The sequence below is a fragment of the Procambarus clarkii genome, chromosome 5 (genome assembly GCF_040958095.1).
Source record: "Procambarus clarkii isolate CNS0578487 chromosome 5, FALCON_Pclarkii_2.0, whole genome shotgun sequence".
In the NCBI taxonomy this organism is placed as follows: Eukaryota; Metazoa; Arthropoda; class Malacostraca; order Decapoda; family Cambaridae; genus Procambarus; species Procambarus clarkii.
The window spans coordinates 43,288,735-43,307,809 of record NC_091154.1 but is presented as its reverse complement, the minus strand read 5'-3'; the positions used below and the strand labels follow the sequence as shown (position 1 = coordinate 43,307,809).

Genomic DNA, 19,075 nt, shown 5'->3' with positions numbered 1-19,075 from the left:
CTTCTCAATTTGGTTTCCGCAAGTGCCACAGCATGACAGATGTCCTGGTGAACTTGGAGGTCTATATTCGTACTGCTTTTGCTGCGAAGACCTCCGTTGTTGCCGTCTTTTTTTGACCTAGAAAAGGCTTACGACACCACTTGGCGTTATCATATCCTATCTCAACTTCATTCTTTTGGCCTTCGTGGTCATCTCCCTCTCTTTCTCCGCAGCTTCCTCTCTCGTCATTCCTTTCGGGTGCGCCTTGGTACCGCTCTCTCTCCCTCTTTTCAGCAATACGAAGGTGTGCCCCAGGGTAGTGTTCTGAGCACTACTCTTTTTCTGGTTGCCCTCAATGGTCATCTTTCCTCTCTTCCTTCTGGTGTCTTCTCCGCTCTCTATGTCGATGATCTTACCCTTTGTTGTCAGGGTGATGATTCGCCTCTCCTTCAACGCCGGCTTCAACTTGCAATTGATGCCGTGTTGTCTTGGGCCACAGATCATGGCTTCAAGTTCTCTACTTCTAAGACTTGTGCCATGACTTTTACGCGGAAACGGGTTGTTCTTCGTCCCTCTTTGTCACTTTATGGTCATCCCCTTGAATACAAAGATTCCGCGAAGCTTTTGGGGTTATTCCTTGACACTCGTTTGTCTTGGTCTCCCCATATATCTTACCTCCGTGTTGAGTGCTCTAAGGCCCTTACCCTCCTTCGGGTCTTGTCCCATACTTCTTGGGGGGCCGATAGGCGCACTCTCCTTGCTTTACATTCCTCTCTCGTCCTGTCTAAGCTCGATTATGGTTGCCCTGCTTACTCGTTTGCTTCTCCTTCTACTCTTCGCCGTCTTGATGCTTTGCACCATACTGGGTTGCGCCTCAGTTCTGGTGCCTTTCGTTCGACTCCCATCCTTAGCTTGTATGTTGACACTGGCTTCCTGTCTCTCCAGGACCGCCGTGATCGCTACTGTCTTCGCTATCTTGCGCGGTCCTTGCAACATCCTTCCTCTTGCCTCTGTCGTGCTTTAACTTTTACCCCTCCTGCGGTTCCTGTTCCTCTTCACCACCTCCCTCTTTCTGTCCGGTTATCTCGCCTACAGGATTCTCTCTCCGTTCGTATTTCTGATGTTTCTCCTCGTGTTGTTCCTTCTTTGCCCCCGTGGAGGGTCCCTCTTCCGCGGTTTTGTACTTCCTTGACCCGTATCACTAAAGCTTTTACCCATCCTACGGAAGAGCACTTTTCTTCTCACTCCCGCTCCGTTTCTGTCTTCACCGATGGGTCTAAGTCAGCGGACGGTGTTGGCTACTCTGTTGTTTTTCCTGATCGCACTTATATGTGTCGCTTGCCTCCGGAGACTAGCATCTTTACAGCGGAACTTTATGCTATTCTCTATGCTCTTCGTCTCCTGCTTTCTCGTTGTCAGTCTTCCTTTGTGGTTGTTGTTGACTCTTGTAGTGCCCTCATGGCTCTCGGGTACTTTAATCCGGTTCATCCAGAAGTTGTCGAGATCCAGCATTGGCTGTTTCTCGTTCACAGTAAATTTAAGTCGGTTGAGTTTTGTTGGGTTCCCAGCCATATTGGTGTGTCTTTAAATGAGCATGCGGATGCTGCCGCTAAGGAAGCTGTCCGCTCTTGTCCCATCTCTCATAAAGGCATTCCGTATTCCGACTTTTACCCGGTTATCCATTCCTCAGTCCTTACCCGTTGGCAGGCTTCTTGGTTGTCTGTTACTGGTAACAAGCTACGTACTCTTAAATGTTGTGTTTCCTCGTGGCCGTCCTCCTTCCACCGTAACCGGCGGTGGGAAACAGCTCTGGCGTGGTTGCGTATTGGCCACACTCGCTTAACCCATGGTCACTTGATGGAGCGCCGCCCTGCTCCTTATTGTCCTAGTTGCATTGTCCCTCTTACGGTCATGCATGTCCTTCTTGAATGTCCTGACTTCCAGGACGAGCGTGTGTCTTGCTTTCCGACCGCCCCTCGCGGTCACCTGTCCCTCGATAGAATTCTTGGTGACTCGGATACTTTTGATATCGTTCGCCTTATGCGTTTTTGTTCTCGTATTGGCATCCTTGGTGATATTTAGCGCCCTCTGATTATTTTGCGTATTTGATGGTGCTACATAGCCTTCCCGGTTTGGTGCCTTCTTTTGATAATTACTTACTTACTTACGCAGGTCCACAAATAACCCAACAGGAAACTCCTTTTTATCAAGAGCTGCGTGAATTAAGTTAATCATACTAATAAGTGCATCGTTAGTGCTTTTTTTGGGTCTGAAGCCATATTGACAAGAGCTAAGTTTCTGATCAGGGGAAGGAAGACACCAAGCCTTGGGGGCGTAATTTTATTGACATGATAAATAATTCTGCAGAAGTAAAACAGGCTTTTAAATAGGACTTAACAAATGTATAACATAGCCGTGGCTAACGCAAAGTACACGAAACATCTTAAGTTGTACACCCGTAGTAAAACGTAATCTTATAGCCTAGTAACAAACTCTGCAGAAACCTAATGTCCTAATGTCTAGAATTAGCAGTGAGGCGAATGTAACAAATCTAATACTAAGTATAACAGGACACCAAAGTGAACAACATAACATAAGGGAAACCCTAGCTGGAGAATAATCAGGCGGCAGAAAACATAGTGACTGGGGAAGCCTGATATGTATTTGGAGAAGAAAATAACCCCAGGCCAGAGGCCGAGCCGCCAAGGAAGGAATTACCTGACAAGGTAGGGCTTACTAGTAGAATGTCTGTAAAGTCAAAGTAGTAGCTGCGGACAGCGGAACACTTGGGGACGGGCGCTGCACCCCCACCCCGCAGGCCAGCAGGCCGGACCCCCCCCCCCCGAAGGGCGAGTGCCCGCTGGCCGCGAGGGAAACCTCAGGGTGGCCAAGCAACTACGCTACCGACTGGGAAGGAAACGTCACTCTCGCACCTGCCTACCGCGAAAGTACTGTTCTGCAAGCTCTTCTACAGGCGGCTGAGGGCCCTGCCTAGACCAGATAGAGAGAGTCGTAACCAGGAGCCCAGCCTAGCTCCTCGAAGCCGTAACTTGCGGGTGGCGACGTGGGCGCTTTTCCTGTGTGGGTTCGTCGCGAGGCCGAGCTGGAGGGCATGGGTTGTAGGCAGGGTGCCTCCTTCGGCAGCGTGGGCAGTAGTGCTTGAATGAACATGAGGTGAAAGTGCAGCCGGGTCCCCTCGAGTGGTAGGCGAAGCAGTAGCCCGGGGATAGCCCAGCTGCCCGGGCGCTGGAGAGAGAAAGTGCTGCCTGTCGCCCTGCCTCCTGCCTCATCGGCTGAGCAGCGGCCTGGGCGATGCGTTGCACCGAGCGAAATTCCAAGTCCAGCCTGTAGTCCAACCATGAACAGCCCGACCTCTCCCTGTCCCATCTGAAGGCCTGATCGTTCCACATCCAGTCGCCTTTGAGGGTCGTCTTCATGGTCTTCACGTAACGCGCATAGGTAAACAGAGCCTGAGCCTCCGCTGGGTGCTTCTCGACGTAGATAGTGGCGTAGATGTCAAGGCCATGCGCCCACTGGTCCGGCGTCAGGGGCGGCTGCTTCTTACCAGGCTGCTTTGCGTCAGGGGGTGTCGCGGAGTGGGACTCAAAAGAACCTGATTCCCGCTCATAGGCAAGCAATTGCCCGAGGTCGACATACTTGTTTGCCCAGACCTTCTCCCGAAGGGCTTGCGGGACGTGCACGCCCAAGAGTGGGGTGCTGGAGCCCGTGGTCGCCCGTAGATGCCCCGGCCAGGGGCTAGAAAAAGTGTGGGGCGCTCTCTCCTCAGGGGACTCGTCGTAGGAGGACGGACTGGAGGAGCTTGCACGTCGCCTCGACGTATGCCCCCTGGCCCTGGCCCGTGGGCGGCGGTCAGTGGAGGGGGGCAGGGCGGCTGTGGCAGCCGCAGCAGGGTCGGCCTCGGAAGTCCCCGTGGCCGGAAGGCTTGTGGGGTGAGAGGGCCCCCGGGCCTGCGCGATGAGCGCCTGCATCGTCGGCCGACAGGGGTGAAGGCTGCGACGCTGTGCCACCCGCCGCTATGCCGGCAGTGGGCCTCTGGGATGTGTGGTCGCCGTCCGTATCCGAGCCGCCCGAGGAGCCCCCCGAGGAGGGGGAGGCGAAACGGGTGGGCTTCGTCCTGGCCCTGGCCGGCTGCGTCCTAGCACCACTGCGCTGTTGTCCTCGCGTTGACGCCGCCCGAGCCCTCTTCCGTGTTGCAGTTGCTGCATGATCCGGCTTCTCGCCACTGTGGAAAGGTGAAAACGTAAGCAATGGCACTGATTTAACACTGCAAAAGTGTTATTAAGTAAATACCGGGCATAACTGAAGTTGGACTAAGGAACAATTAAGTTTAGAAACTTAAATAAATAATAAATAACGCAGTGAGGCCAAATCAGCAAGAGAGGCATGAAGCTTAAGCGGTGCTAGAAACAAAGAATAAGTAGCAGAGTAGATACAAGACAAACTGTAACTGAACAAATAAATAGCTTAAGACCGTATTGTAATATACTTATTTTTAAGCTGAGCGAATAAAAGATAATATATACTTGTATTAAAACTGAACCAATAAAGAGTAATCAGTGAGTCATGGATAAATTGGGTAGAATAAAGCAGGACTATACAAGGTGTAGGATGTTAGGTTAAACAGAAAAAACTGCAAGGTTTAGTTTGGATAGATTAAAACTAATGTTTGGGGATAGATTGGTTAAACAGTACTTATTCAAGGAAATCAAGGAAATAAATAAATTTTCACAGTAAATTTAAGTCGGTTGAGTTTTGTTGGGTTCCCAGCCATATTGGTGTGTCTTTAAATGAGCGTGTGGATGCTGCCGGTAAGGAAGCTGTCCGCTCTTGTCCCATCTCTCGTAAAGGCATTCCGTATTCCGACTTTTACCCGGTTATCCATTCCTCAGTCCTTACCCGTTGGCAGGCTTCTTGGTTGTCTGTTACTGGTAACAAGCTACGTACTCTTAAATGTTGTGTTTCCTCGTGGGCGTCCTCCTTTCACCGTAACCGGCGGTGGGAAACAGCTCTGGCGTGGTTGCGTATTGGCCATACTCGCTTAACCCATGGTCACTTGATGGAGCGCCGCCCTGCTCCTTATTGTCCTAGTTGCATTGTCCCTCTTACGGTCGTGCATGTCCTTCTTGAATGTCCTGACTTCCAGGACGAGCGTGTGTCTTGCTTTCCGACCGCCCCTCGCGGTCACCTGTCCCTCGATAGAATTCTTGGTGACTCGGATACTTTTGATATCGTTCGCCTTATGCGTTTTTGTTCTCGTATTGGCATCCTTGGTGATATTTAGCGCCCTCTGATTATTTTGCGTATTTGATGGTGCTACATAGCCTTCCCGGTTTGGTGCCTTCTTTTGATAATTACTTACTTACTTACGCAGGTCCACAAATAACCCAACAGGAAACTCCTTTTTATCAAGAGCTGCGTGAATTAAGTTAATCATACTAATAAGTGCATCGTTAGTGCTTTTTTTGGGTCTGAAGCCATATTGACAAGAGCTAAGTATATTGTGTTTGGCTAGAAAAGAGTAAAGCTGCTTGTAGATTAGTTTTTCGAATATTTTTGACAAGTTAGGCAGGATTGATATAGGTCTGTAGTTGTTAACATCTGTGAGATCACCACATTTGTGGACAGGGGTTACTCTCGCTTTTTTTAGAATGTCAGGAAAGGTTTGGAGTTCAAGTGACTTGTTGAAAAGCAATGCAATAGCAGGGGCTAGAGATCTGGAGGCTTTTTTGTAAATTAAAGTTGGTATCTCCTCGAGGGCTCTAGACTTGGTTTTAAGGGAAAGGATTATTTCATTGACATCAGTGGAACTAGTAGGCTTTAGGTACAGAGACTGTGGATAGTTACCTGTAAGATAGTCCTTAACATCAGTACAGGAAGATGGAATATCATTTGCAAGGGATGACCCAATGGAAGAGAAGAACCTATTGAACTCAATAGCAGAATCAGAGGCTGAAAGCTGACCAACGTTATTGGAAAGGAGTGTTGGTTTGTTATTTAAAATCTTCTTTGATCCCAATATTTGTGAAATTGTGCTCCAAGTTTTTTTAATGTTGCTCTTTATTTGGGTAAATTTATCTTCATAGTATTTAGTTTTGGCTCGTCTAATTATTTTAGATAGCAATAACGAGTAATTCTTTGAGAATTCTTTGGAGACTGTTCCTAGCCTATACTTCTTCTCAAGGTCGTGTTTTTTGTTAATGGATTTAAGTATTCCCTTTGTAAACCAAGGATTGTTAAGTCTTTTGCTTGTGACTTGTTTTGTAAGCATAGGACAGTGGGTGTTATAAAGGCTAAGAGTTGTTTGTAGAAAAGATTGCACTGCTAGGTTGATGTCCCCTATGTTACCTAACTCGGACTCCCAGTTGACATTATCAGCAGCAGTTATAAAATTGTTTATAGCAGTTTCATTGTGCATCCTAAAGCTTAACTCCCTTGTCTCTAGAGGTGGTTTGCAATTGTTAGTTAAGAGAAATGTGGGGTAATGGTCTGTAGTGCTATCGGTGATTATACCTGAAGTAAGCGGAGAGGTTATGTTGGTCCAGATGTGATGTAGAGTCGTAGCAGTACTATCAGTGATTCTAGTTGGTCTAGTGATTATGGGTATGAGGAAGCAGGAATTCATACAGTTGAGGAAGCTAACAGCAGTAGGGTGTTCAGGCTCGCAGAGGTCAATATTAAAGTCCCCTGCGATAATTAGATGGTTTTTGTTCAATCTGTTATCTAGTATTAGATTTCTAAGGTTTGAGTTGAATTCAGACACATCAGTGTTAGGAATTCTATAGACTGCACCCACAGACAGGACAGACTCGGCACCCTTGACTCTGAAACTGGCGAAGATATACTCCCCACAGCAGTCTCTAGTTCTAATTATTTTTAAGCATGTTAGTTCTTGGTGGTAGTAAAGAGCGGTACCACCACCTCTCTGCATTTGACGACAGTTGTGAATTGCCGGGTAGTTAGGCATGTTAAAGAGTTGAGTATTATCCTCTTTCAACCACGTTTCAGTAAGTATAATAAAAGAGAATTTGTTGTCAATAGTTTCAATCAAGGCACTAACATCATCGAAGTGTTTACCTAGGGATCTAACGTTCAAGTTGATTACAGAGATATTGTGATTATCTGTTAATACATTGTTTACATCATGTGCTGTAAAATATCTGCAATTTTGATCATTGAAGTGATGATTGTCATAGATAGTGGATAAGAGGTTTAGTTCTAGGTCTATACTTGTCTGCATAAAAAGGCTGTTTGCAGGAAAACAAGGCAAGAATGGCAAATTACAAAATAGAAAACAAAGAAAAAAGTAGATTAAAAATTCAAAAGTAAAATAAACTTAATGGTAATTTTAAGTAAAACGAAAAAAAAACTTAATGGGAACTAGGAATGTAAAAAATTAACTAGAATAATTAATAACAATAGATGACCAAAAAAGTAAAAAAAACAATTATGAAATCTATAAGATGAAAAGCTTGCTTACTATACTATTATAAGTACACTATAGTTGAATACTAAAGTTACACTAAAACAAACTGAGGTAGTTTAAATAGAGATACACTCAGGAACACCGGATAATGAAGTTAATACTAGAGGACACAGGCAAAGCCAGTGTACTATGGAACATGGGAGTAAAAAGAAAAAAAAGACAATAATAAAGATGACAATTTTTTTTTTTTTTTTTTTTTTTTTTTTTAACTAAAGTTAAAACCTTTTGAAGGGAAAGGCAGAGCTAGAGTACACAAAGGTAGTTAAATGAGATTATAATTTGAATTCAGGCTATACAGCAGATATCCCACAGTCATTGAGGAAAGAATTAAGGTGAGCTTCTGTGGTTATTGAATAGGTTTTTTTTTTTTTTTTTGAGATATATACAAGAGTTGTTACATTCTTGTACAGCCACTAGTAGCGTAGCATTTCGGGCAAGTCCTTAATCCTACGGTCCCTGGAATACGATCCCCTGCCGCGAAGAATCGTTTTTTCATCCAAGTACACATTTTACTGTTGCGCTAAACAGAGGCTACAGTTAAGGAATTGCGCCCATTAAATCCTCCCCGGCCAGGATACGAACCCATGACATAGCGCTCGCGGAACGCCAGGCGAGTGTCTTACCACTACACCACGGAGTGGTGTAGTGGTAACAACACACTGTTAATTGTAGGGGAATTTTTGCAGAAGCCACGCAGTTTAAAAAAGAGATTTTGCCTGCACCTGGTCAGACATTCATTCACATAAACAGTGGATTTACTAGCAACTGCAGATGAGATAAGATCAGTCTTGCGGGAGCAGCTATCTAATTTTAAACGAATTCGCCTATTATTAGTACCAGATGATTTGGTACCCACTCTATAAGCTGCTTTGATGTCATTTTTTTGGATCGAATAACTTAACTTATCCTGCAATACTTTGATCACGATGGCAGCACAGTCTTCACCATCAGTTTCTTGGGGAAAATCACGTGAAGAGATAATTACAGACTCAAGTAGTTTATGTTGGTCTGTCTCGTCTTGGGTAACAGTGTGTTGTTGTTGTAGGTTGTTCAGATGGTTCTCAAACTGTTGCAATATTTCTTCCTGTTTTTTAGTGGTTGCATCTGGATTAAAGTTTGTAACTGTGTTCTTGAGAATGCTTAATTCTTGTTCGAGGTTGACGACTTTGGTAGATAGATCTTGATTGTTCTTGTGTAAGTCTACAACTTCATTCTGCAAAGATAATAATGAGCCTTGCAGGTTCATTATTAAGGCCGACTGCTCTTTGATTACTGTCATTTGATCTTCATGTACTTGAGTTAATAACTTGAGCCAAGGGTTATCAACAAAGCGCTTGAAGTCAGAACAAGGGGCAGCAGCTCGTTTAAGTTGGTCCATATGGCTACCTAATAGTTGCATGGCCCGTGTCAGAGACTGCGCTGCGCCCAGCTGAGATTAATTTAATTTTAATTTTGCCCCGAGGGGCGAGTTTATTGGGCAGCGCTGTAACACGGGTTCGGGTTCTCTCTCTCTTTTCTTCTTTCTTCACCCTCTACCCGTATTCTTACTTATTATTCTCTACCAAGGGACTCCAAAACTTTTACCAAAGCCAACTCCACGCCACGTGGTCCTAAGACGATTGACCGACTTAGGATTCTACACCCAGTATGACGTGACCTAAGCTCTGCGCAAAACCCTAGAGTCGCCTCTATGCTGCCACCACCAGACCAGCTCTACAGAGCAATGATCGAGGTCTGGATCGATCACGCTAATTAATCAACCTTGGGGCTTGATCCCCACTAGTAGTTTATAACCTCGGAAACTTGAGTGTGGAATTAATTAGATGGGGATGATGAATTCCGATCCGATGTTAGAATCGGCGCCCAATGCAACTCTGCCTCGTGTGGACCACGTGACCAGGACAAGTTTACACATAAAACACATGGAAATAATGAAATGCAAAAATATTAACAAATTTAATTTATTAAAAGAAAACTAAAACAAAATCTAAAAGTGTTCACTCCCTATCACTTTAACACTCCCTACTTGACCTGAGTGGCAAATGAGAAGACTATTTCTATAATTAACAATAGCAACTATACCTTGGGCGACCAGCTAGATGTTTTGGCTGGTCTTGGGGAGAGGTAAGATGTTTGACCTCTTATCCCAGCTGCTCCCGTTTCCACACTGATCTTTTCCTTGTCTGGACTACCCCAGACAGAGTATTGTATTGTTCCGCATCGCTTACCCAGTTACTTTAGCAAGGTTAAGTTATAACAATTAAACTCTGTTGTACTTAATTGATCCAGACTGGTTGAATTATTTTACTGAATTAAATTACAAACATCTAACGGCAGAGCTGTTCCCGATCACAAAAATGGTTATTAAAACTTTGAGAAATATTAGACCTGTCAACCCCTGATGACCTATGACCGCCGGTCATTCCGCTTTAAAAGTTAGATCTGATTCGTGACGTCACTGATGGTGACTTAAACTCAATAATTAGAATACTCTTGATATTGTATCCAGTACTATTATACAATACAATTTTAATGCAAAATGAATAAAGGCTAATTTTCTCTAAATTACTGAATACTATAGGATGATTCATTTACGCAGATATGAACAAAGCGTCGGTTATTTCCACCGCGAATTCCCCTGGGGGTCAGGTCACCATGCGGCTCAGCTTCCCATTCTCTTTTGTCGATAAACCACTCTGGATAATTCTTACAACAGCCTAGTTTGTTACAACCCCCCCCCCCCGCACAAGCACTTAGTAAACCTTGTTAATTTGTTAAAATTCACGAGGTTTAGTATCCAAACCCACAATTCAACTCATGCCACAAACAAAAGCTAACCTAACTAATAAAATTTGACAAATAATAGTCCAACATCATAATGAACATGTTCATATTTCATAAATTTCTCAGCTGTCAACTGACAGCAATCCTCCAATATCAGGAAACATACATCCTACCCTTACTGACATAGCTAAATAACATGTCCCTACTCTACCATCAAAAACTAGCTATTAAACTCTCTTCCCAGCAAACACAGAACGTTTGTGGACGTTTTTAAATGGTTCCACAAAGGTAATACTGTAACTTTTGACATAAATACGTATATCTGACATTCTTAAAACCAAAGGATATAACTAAAAACATATATTCTTATGACACAGTTTTTTAAGATTTATGTAAAAATTTAAAAATAATAGTAAATGCTATGGTATTATAATGTTTTCATGCTTTATATTTAAGAATAAATAATTTTCAGTCAACATTTAGTTTTTTTTGTTTACTTTCTGTAAAGCTATCCAATTTACGTTCTTATAACATAAATATAACATTTATATGACGTCAGTATAACGTTATTTACACGACATCATTACGTTATTATGATGTTATATTAACGTATAATTCCTGTGTGAAAACCAGAATATATATTGAACTTTATGTTTTAAACATTGTAAAGTTATCATAAAACTTGGATTAGACGGTAAGCATGCTTTACTTATGAAAATATACAAACAAATCAACAAAAACATTTTAACATAAAAAACATAAACATAACATAAATTAATTGCATGCATGGGAGTTAACTGGAACTCTGTAATATTGCATACATGAACCTTAAGGTACAAACCCAGTGTATTTACTCATACAGTTCTTTCCTAAATCTAAATTTTTCCAATTTTTACACTTTGTTTCGAGTTCTGTCTTGTGTTGCTACTTTTAATACCCCATTAATGTCCCCTTTGTTATGTCCATTCATCCCATTGTGCACCTCTACCATATATCACTCCTAATTCTTTGCTTTTCTAGAGAATGTAATATAAGCTTTGACAATCTTTCTTCATATGACAGGTTAACAGGTAGAACAAAGATTACCATTTATATATGGATAACCATTATAAGTCGGTTTGAATGAGTGAATTGCTGCTTGAAGATAGGTATATACACGTGTGGTACTATCAGATTGCATCGTGGTGAGCCTAAAACCCTTCAGATCCAAGCAAAGGGTAAAATGCCAGCAGATACAATTGCGAACACATTGATACCAAAATGAAAGACATATGACGAGAATTGAGGTAACCAAAGTGAAAAGTGTGTTCACATTACATTGCACTAGAGTGCTCCCAGGTTACTTTCTCTCACTTTCTCTGTTTTGTGTGGATGGTCCGCCGTGCTTTCATCACGTCAGCGGGTGGAGCACGCTGCTGTTTTTGACATTTCATGCATAAATTCCGGTTGGAAATTCTATTGCGAACACATTGATACCAAAATGAAAGACCTAGGATGACAATTGAGGTGACCAGAATGAAAAGAGTGTATACATTTTATCGCTCTTGTGCGCTCCCTGGTAACACGCTCTCGCTTTCTCTGTTTGTTGCGGATGGTAAGCCGGGCTTTTGGAGTTTATATGCCTTTAGTCCTGTAGAGAATTCTATTGCGAACACATTGATGCTAAATTGAAAAACCTAGGATGAGAATTGAGGTAACAAAGTTGAAAAGGGTATACACTTTTCAGTATTATCACGCTCAGCTTTCTTTTTCTGGTACCCTTGGCCTACATTCATCTTGTCGGCGGGTGGAGCGCGCTGCTGTCTTTGACATTATATGCACATAGTTCTGTTGGGAATTCTATTGCGAACGCATTGATACCAAAATGAAAGACATAGGACGAGAATTAAGGTGACAAAGTTGAAAAGAGTATACACTTTTCAGTATTTCCGCACACTACCAGGGAATGTCCAAAAAAAAATGGAGAGAGTGGAGGGGTAACTTGCTCAAAACGCGAAATTGTTTGGGGAGATTAACTTTCGTTCAATACTATTATGCAAGAGGAGCGACACATCTATGGTTCATCCAATAAAATCAGCAGACTTCTAGATGTTACTACTGCTCGGCTTAGACTCGGTTACAAGTATTTCTGGGAATTCTCATTATCTGCCGATGTAGACCTGACCAAATGTTAACTGTCAACAAAATTATTCGCACACCCTCCGTCACTATGTGATAGTGAATTCAGAGACAATTTTATAACCAATGTACCAACGATGTGTCAATATTTCATTCAAAATTATCTGGTACCAGAAATTTTAGCCAAATATCCCCAGTTTGCTAACTGTAAGTAGTAACAAAGTGATTGTAACCTATCCACCGCTGCCCACTGGATGGGGGGCGGTGTGCAGGACAAACATATCAATTGTGACACTAGCTCTCCACATATGTCAGTTGCTTAATTTAGAAACTGTACTTGTGATCGATCTCGAACCCATTGTTGATGTGACGACTTATACTGAATTTTGTAACTAGCTCATCAAGATTGTAACTTGCTTAGCTAAATGAATTGTGGGGTTCAGTCCCTGAGCCCATTATGTGCCTCTGCAACCCTTTCCACTACCGCCCACAAGATGGGTATGGGATGCATAATAAATGAACTAAACTAACTTTAAGGCATCCTGAAAGAAAGCTTGGAGGGTTTGAAAAATTGCAGAACGAAGCCGTGAGGATAATCCTTGGGTGCCCTCGTACCACAAAGATACTTAATATGAGAAAGGAACTTAATATTCCGAGCGTTGTTTATCGTGTTACTGAAAATAACTGTCAAATTGGTATAAAAATGCTTAGGCTAGCTCATCCTAACCCTTGCACAGAAGCCCTCCAGAATTTCTTTATTGAATGTTGAAAACAACCCTCAAGTTGACTATTTCCGTAACAGCATGCACTCCTGTATGCTAATCCCCACAATCACCAAGCCCACCCGAGTCACTCAAACATCTGCCACTACCCTGGATCACCTTTGGACTAATATAACAGCTCCCCTTACATCTGGGGTAATTTATGACAGAACAACTGACCACTATCCTACTTTCCTCATAGCAAACATTGACACATCACCACCAGAAACCAACAAACTTTCATTCAGGCTACATAGTGAATCAGCTTTAGGCAATCTCTCTAATGCACTTCACAATATTAACTGGGAATCTGAATTTAATAATTCACAGGATATAAACTCATCAACTAACCTCTTTCTCTACAAAACTCTAAGCCTCTACAACACTCACTGTCCCCTCCTTACCAAACAAGTAACTGATAAAAGAAAAAATAACCCGTGGCTCACAAGTGGCATAATTAAATCAATCAACAAAAAACATGAATACGAAAAGAAATTTAGGAGTGGCCTAATTCCAATGGAAGTAGTTAAAAGGTACTCGTCAGTGCTTACCAGTATCATAAGAAAAGCAAAACTTTCATATTATGAGACTAGATTCAAAGAAGCAAAAGGCAACATGAAAAGCACATGGAATACCATCTCTAACATCCTGGGAACTAAACAACACTCCCACAACCAGATAACACTCTCTAAGGATGGCCTTACACTGTCATCTGACTTAGAAATGGCGAATGAATTTAATAGCTTCTTTTCATCGATTGGTGCTAACCTTGCAAGTAAAATCCCACAGACTCAGACACATATCAACACATATCTCTCAGGCAGCTATCCAAACTCTCTTCTCCTCTCACCAGTCAGCCCGTCAGATGTTGTGTCCATCATACATTCACTAAAAACCAAAGCTGGGAACATCAGTGAAATCCCATCCATTGTATACAAGAGCGCCTCCCATATGCCCTTGCACCACCTATAGCTCTGCTGTTCAACAAATCCCTTGAGTGTCATACATTCCCTGATATCCTTAAAAACGCAAGAGTAACGCCAGTTCATAAAGGAGCTAGTGGATTATGTTGCATCTCTGCTTGCCTTGATGACTGAAAGAAAGCTTAAAGGGCTTGAAAACTTGCAGAACGAAGCCTTGAAGATAATCCTTGGATGTCCCTAGTACCACAAAGATACTTAACATGAGGAAGGAACTTAATATTAACTTAATAATAGAATATGAGTGCATATTCTACTGCATTACTATTTGTAATGATCCTCATATTGTGCTTCAGTAATCCAATGTATAACCCTGAGATGTTTTCCTAATTGTACTTAGGATTCCTTGTTCATTATTGTGTATTGTTCTGATCTGCTTTTGTGTCAAATTCTTGCATCGTACCTGTAAACAATTTTTTGACAATTTTACTGTAATTATCCTACTTAAAATCATCTGTACTTGTAAAGTAAAGCTGTAATGTACCTGTTAAACACTTTTTATCAATTTTACATTTAATTATTTCTCTAAAACTCTGTTTAAGAATTTGCTCAAAGATTAGTTTAAGGACTTGCCCGAAACTCTATATATGCAAGCTAGTGGTTTTACAAGATTATAATTCTAACTTAAGCTCTATGTTGTGTCTTAACCCCCCAATGTACGTTCTTGTATATATATAAATAAATAAAATAAATAAATAACGAGGGATCGAGGCATTAATGCGCAGTACGTGCTTCCCTCATCTGTGACGTCACAGCGCCATCTGACGACAGCATAAACACAGGCGGCCATTTTATGTTCCACCAAGATTAAAAAAAAAAAAATAATTTTGCCCCGAGGGGCGAGTTTATTGGGCAGCGCCCAATGTGTTCGCAATAGAATGTTCTACAAGAACATGTATAAAATAAGTGACACAGAGATTATTGATGTGTGTATTTGTGTGGGTGATTATAAATATGCATGTGTATGTATATATGTATACGTATATATATATATATATATATATGTACATGTATGTATGAGAGTGTGTACATGTATATATAACATTAATTATTTTGTAACTAGCGTCAAAAATTGTTATTTGCTTAGCTAAACAAACTAGAGAGTTCAGTTCCTGAACCCATTATGTGCCTCTGTAATCCTTTACACCACCGCCCACGGGATGGGTATGGGGTGCATAATAAAGAAAGATATTGAAATAATAAGGGTATGAAATGTATCAACATAAAACATTAATGTTAATGGCCATCAGGTAAAATCAGGTTATTATTTGTAAAGAATTTAAATGAGTTAAACTAAATACGAACTTAATATGTTTTGCTAACGCAAAAATATATTCCCGAGGTATTGTAATTGCAAATAAATATTTAATACAATTATTTGTATCATTTTTTTTATTTTAGATTTCCGTATTGCTTGATAATATATAATAGCGTTTAGATAATGCTAGCGCTGGACATTCTTTAGGCTCGTTGCATGTTGTGGTAGTCGCCGCCATTTTAAAACCGTGTCGAGAGGGACGGCTGCTGGCTTATCCACAAAATCCTGCTGCATCTTCAATAGTTAAGGTAACTGTTTTCTTTTATTTGCTCTTAGACATGTGTAGTATATATATAAGCTTGTGGTGGTAGGCTGGATGGTGTGTTGATGGCCCTGGAGGCGTGTTGATGGCCTGGAGGCGTGTTGATGGCCCTGGCTGGATGGTGTGTTGATGGTGGTGTTGTGTTGATGGCCCTGGAGGTGTGTTGATGGTGGTGTTGTGTTGATGGCCCTGGAGGTGTGTTGATGGTGGTGTTGTGTTGATGGCCCTGGAGGTGTGTTGATGGTGGTGTTGTGTTGATGGCCCTGGAGGTGTGTTGATGGTGGTGTTGTGTTGATGGCCCTGGAGGCGTGTTGATGGTGGTGTTGTGTTGATGGCCCTGGAGGTGTGTTGATGGTGGTGTTGTGTTGATGGCCCTGGAGGTGTGTTGATGGTGGTGTTGTGTTGATGGCCCTGGAGGCGTGTTGATGGTGGTGTTGTGTTGATGGCCCTGGAGGTGTGTTGATGGTGGTGTTGTGTTGATGGCCCTGGAGGTGTGTTGATGGTGGTGTTGTGTTGATGGCCCTGGAGGCGTGTTGATGGTGGTGTTGTGTTGATGGCCCTGGAGGTGTGTTGATGGTGGTGTTGTGTTGATGGCCCTGGAGGCGTGTTGATGGTGGTGTTGTGTTGATGGCCCTGGAGGTGTGTTGATGGTGGTGTTGTGTTGATGGCCCTGGAGGCGTGTTGATGGCCCTGGAGGTGTGTTGGTGGCCCTAGCTGGAGGTGTGTTGATGGCCCTGGAGGCGTGTTGATGGCCCTGGAGGTGTGTTGGTGGCCCTAGCTGGAGGTGTGTTGATGGCCCTGGAGGTGTGTTGGTGGCCCTAGCTGGAGGTGTGTTGATGGCCCTATATATTATATTAGGAATATCAGAGGTCCCAGGACAATTATTGTGCATGTGTAGTATGTATATTTATGTAGTATATTTGGCATATTTAATGGCATTTAGTTAAGGCCACTTAGTGGCATGTCTCTGCACCGTTTCCAGTTTGTTGATATGCTTTCTAAGATATGGGCACCATACGACTGCTGCATACTCCAACTTTGGTGTAACAAAAATTGTGAACAATTTCAAAATTTTCAAAATTTCAATTTCAAAATTTCAAAAAATGCATTTTTATATCATTAGTATTGAATAATAATAATGCAAATAATTGACTTATAAATGATGTACAATTAATTGGTAGGTGATATTATATTATTAATATTTTTTCATTCTTGCAAAGCCTTAACAAAGCCATTAACATGTTAATATAAACTTGATCACCTTCCACTTATTTTCTCATGTGCTACCTACATGTACAAAACCTTATTCCTAAATGCATATTTTGTTCTGAAACTTGTCCTTTATATGTTGTGTATCACCATCTCTGGAGAGTTTTATCTGATTGATGTATAAATTACTTTTAATTTTACAGAATATTATTGTTATACTGAATTTATTATTATATAAATAACTTAATTTTACAGAATCATCTATCAACGCACATCCACAAGTTGAGGAGGAGGATGTGACCTTCCAGATTTCTCAAGTACTGAAACATAGACCAAACAGGCCTGGTGGATCTAGGTACAAGGTAAAATAATTTAAATTTTTTTTTTTTTTTTCCTAATTGTCCGATATATATATATATATATATATATATATATATATATATATATATATATATATATATATATATATATATATATATGTCGTACCTAGTAGCCAGAACGCACTTCTCAGCCTACTATGCAAGGCCAAATTTGCCTAATAAGCCAAGTTTTCCTGAATTAATATATTTTCTATAATTTTTTTCTTATGAAATGATAAAGCTACCCATTTCATTATGTATGAGGTTAATGTTTTTTTATTGGAGTTAAAATTAACGTAGATATATGACCGAACCTAACCAACCCTACCTAACCTAACCTAACCTATCTTTATAGGTTAGGTTAGGTTAGGTAGTAGAGAAAGTTAGGTTAGGTTAGGTAGGTTAGGTAGTCGAAAAACAATTAATTCATGAAAACTTGGCTTATTAGGCAAATCGGGCCTTGCATAGTAGGCTGAGAAGCGAGTTCTGGCTACTAGGTACGACATATATATATATATATATATATATATATATATATATATATATATATAGAAAGAGATCTAGGGGTGGTTCTAGATAGAAAACTATCACCTGAGAACCACATAAAGAATATTGTGCGAGGAGCCTATGCTACGCTTTCTAACTTTAGAATTGCGTTTAAATACATGGATGGCGATATACTAAAGAAATTGTTCATGACTTTTGTTACGCCAAAGCTAGAATATGCAGCTGTTGTGTGGTGCCCAACAACAGAAGTTGGCCCATATCTTAAGAAGCACATCAACAAACTGGAAAAGGTGCAAAGACATGCTACTAAGTGGCTCCCAGAACTGAAGGGCAAGAGCTACGAGGAGAGGTTAGAGGCATTAAATATGCCAAAACTAAAAGACAGAAGAAAGAGGTGATATGATCACTACATACAAAATAGTATCAGGAATTGATAAAATCGACAGCGAAGATTTCCTGAGACCTGGAACTTCAAGAACAGGAGGTCATAGATTGAAACTAGCTTAACACAGATGCTAAAGAAATATAAGAAAATTCACTTTCGCAAATAGCGTGGTAGACGGTTGGAACAAGTTAGGTGAGAAGGTGGTGGAGGCCAAGACTGTCAGTAGTTTCAAAGCGTTATATGACAAAGAGTGCTGGGAAGACGGTCTCATCCTGTAACTACACTTAGGTATTTACACACACACTAACTATAACTATATATATATATATATATATATATATATATATATATATATATATATATATATATATATATATGTCGTACCTAGTAGCCAGAATGCACATCTCAGCCTACTATACAAGGCCCGGTTTTCCTAATAAGCCAAGTTTTCATGAATTAATGTTTTTTCGACTACCTAACCTAACATTTTCAGCTACCTAACCTAACCTATAAAGATAGTTTAGGTAGGGTTGGTTAGGTTCGGTCATATATCTATATTAATTTTAACTCCAATAAAAAAAGAATTGACCTCATACATAATGAAATGGATAGCTTTATCATTTCATAAGAAAAAAAATAGAGAAAATATATTAATTAATGAAAACTTGGCTTATTAGGCAAATCGGGCCTTGCATAGTAGGCTGAAAAGTGCATTCTGGCTACTAGGTACGACATATATATATATATATATATATATATATATATATAGTTATAGTTAGTGTGTGTGTAAATACCTAAGTGTAGTTACAGGATGAGACCGTCTTCCCAGCACTCTTTGTCATATAACGCTTTGAAACTACTGACAGTCTTGGCCTCCACCACCTTCTCACCTAACTTGTTCCAACCGTC

General features: G+C 41.2%; 1 long non-coding RNA gene across 1 annotated transcript in view; it reads left to right on the top strand.

Annotated features, from left to right (window-relative positions):
- The first annotated feature begins 15,620 nt into the window (after positions 1-15,620).
- LOC138352501 (uncharacterized) overlaps positions 15,621-19,075 on the top strand; it is a 5,964-nt gene continuing 2,509 nt past the window's right edge. The window contains exons 1-2 of the long non-coding RNA XR_011222803.1: positions 15,621-15,692; positions 17,171-17,277. This is a non-coding gene — a long non-coding RNA (uncharacterized lncRNA). The remainder of the gene's footprint in view (positions 15,693-17,170; positions 17,278-19,075) is intronic.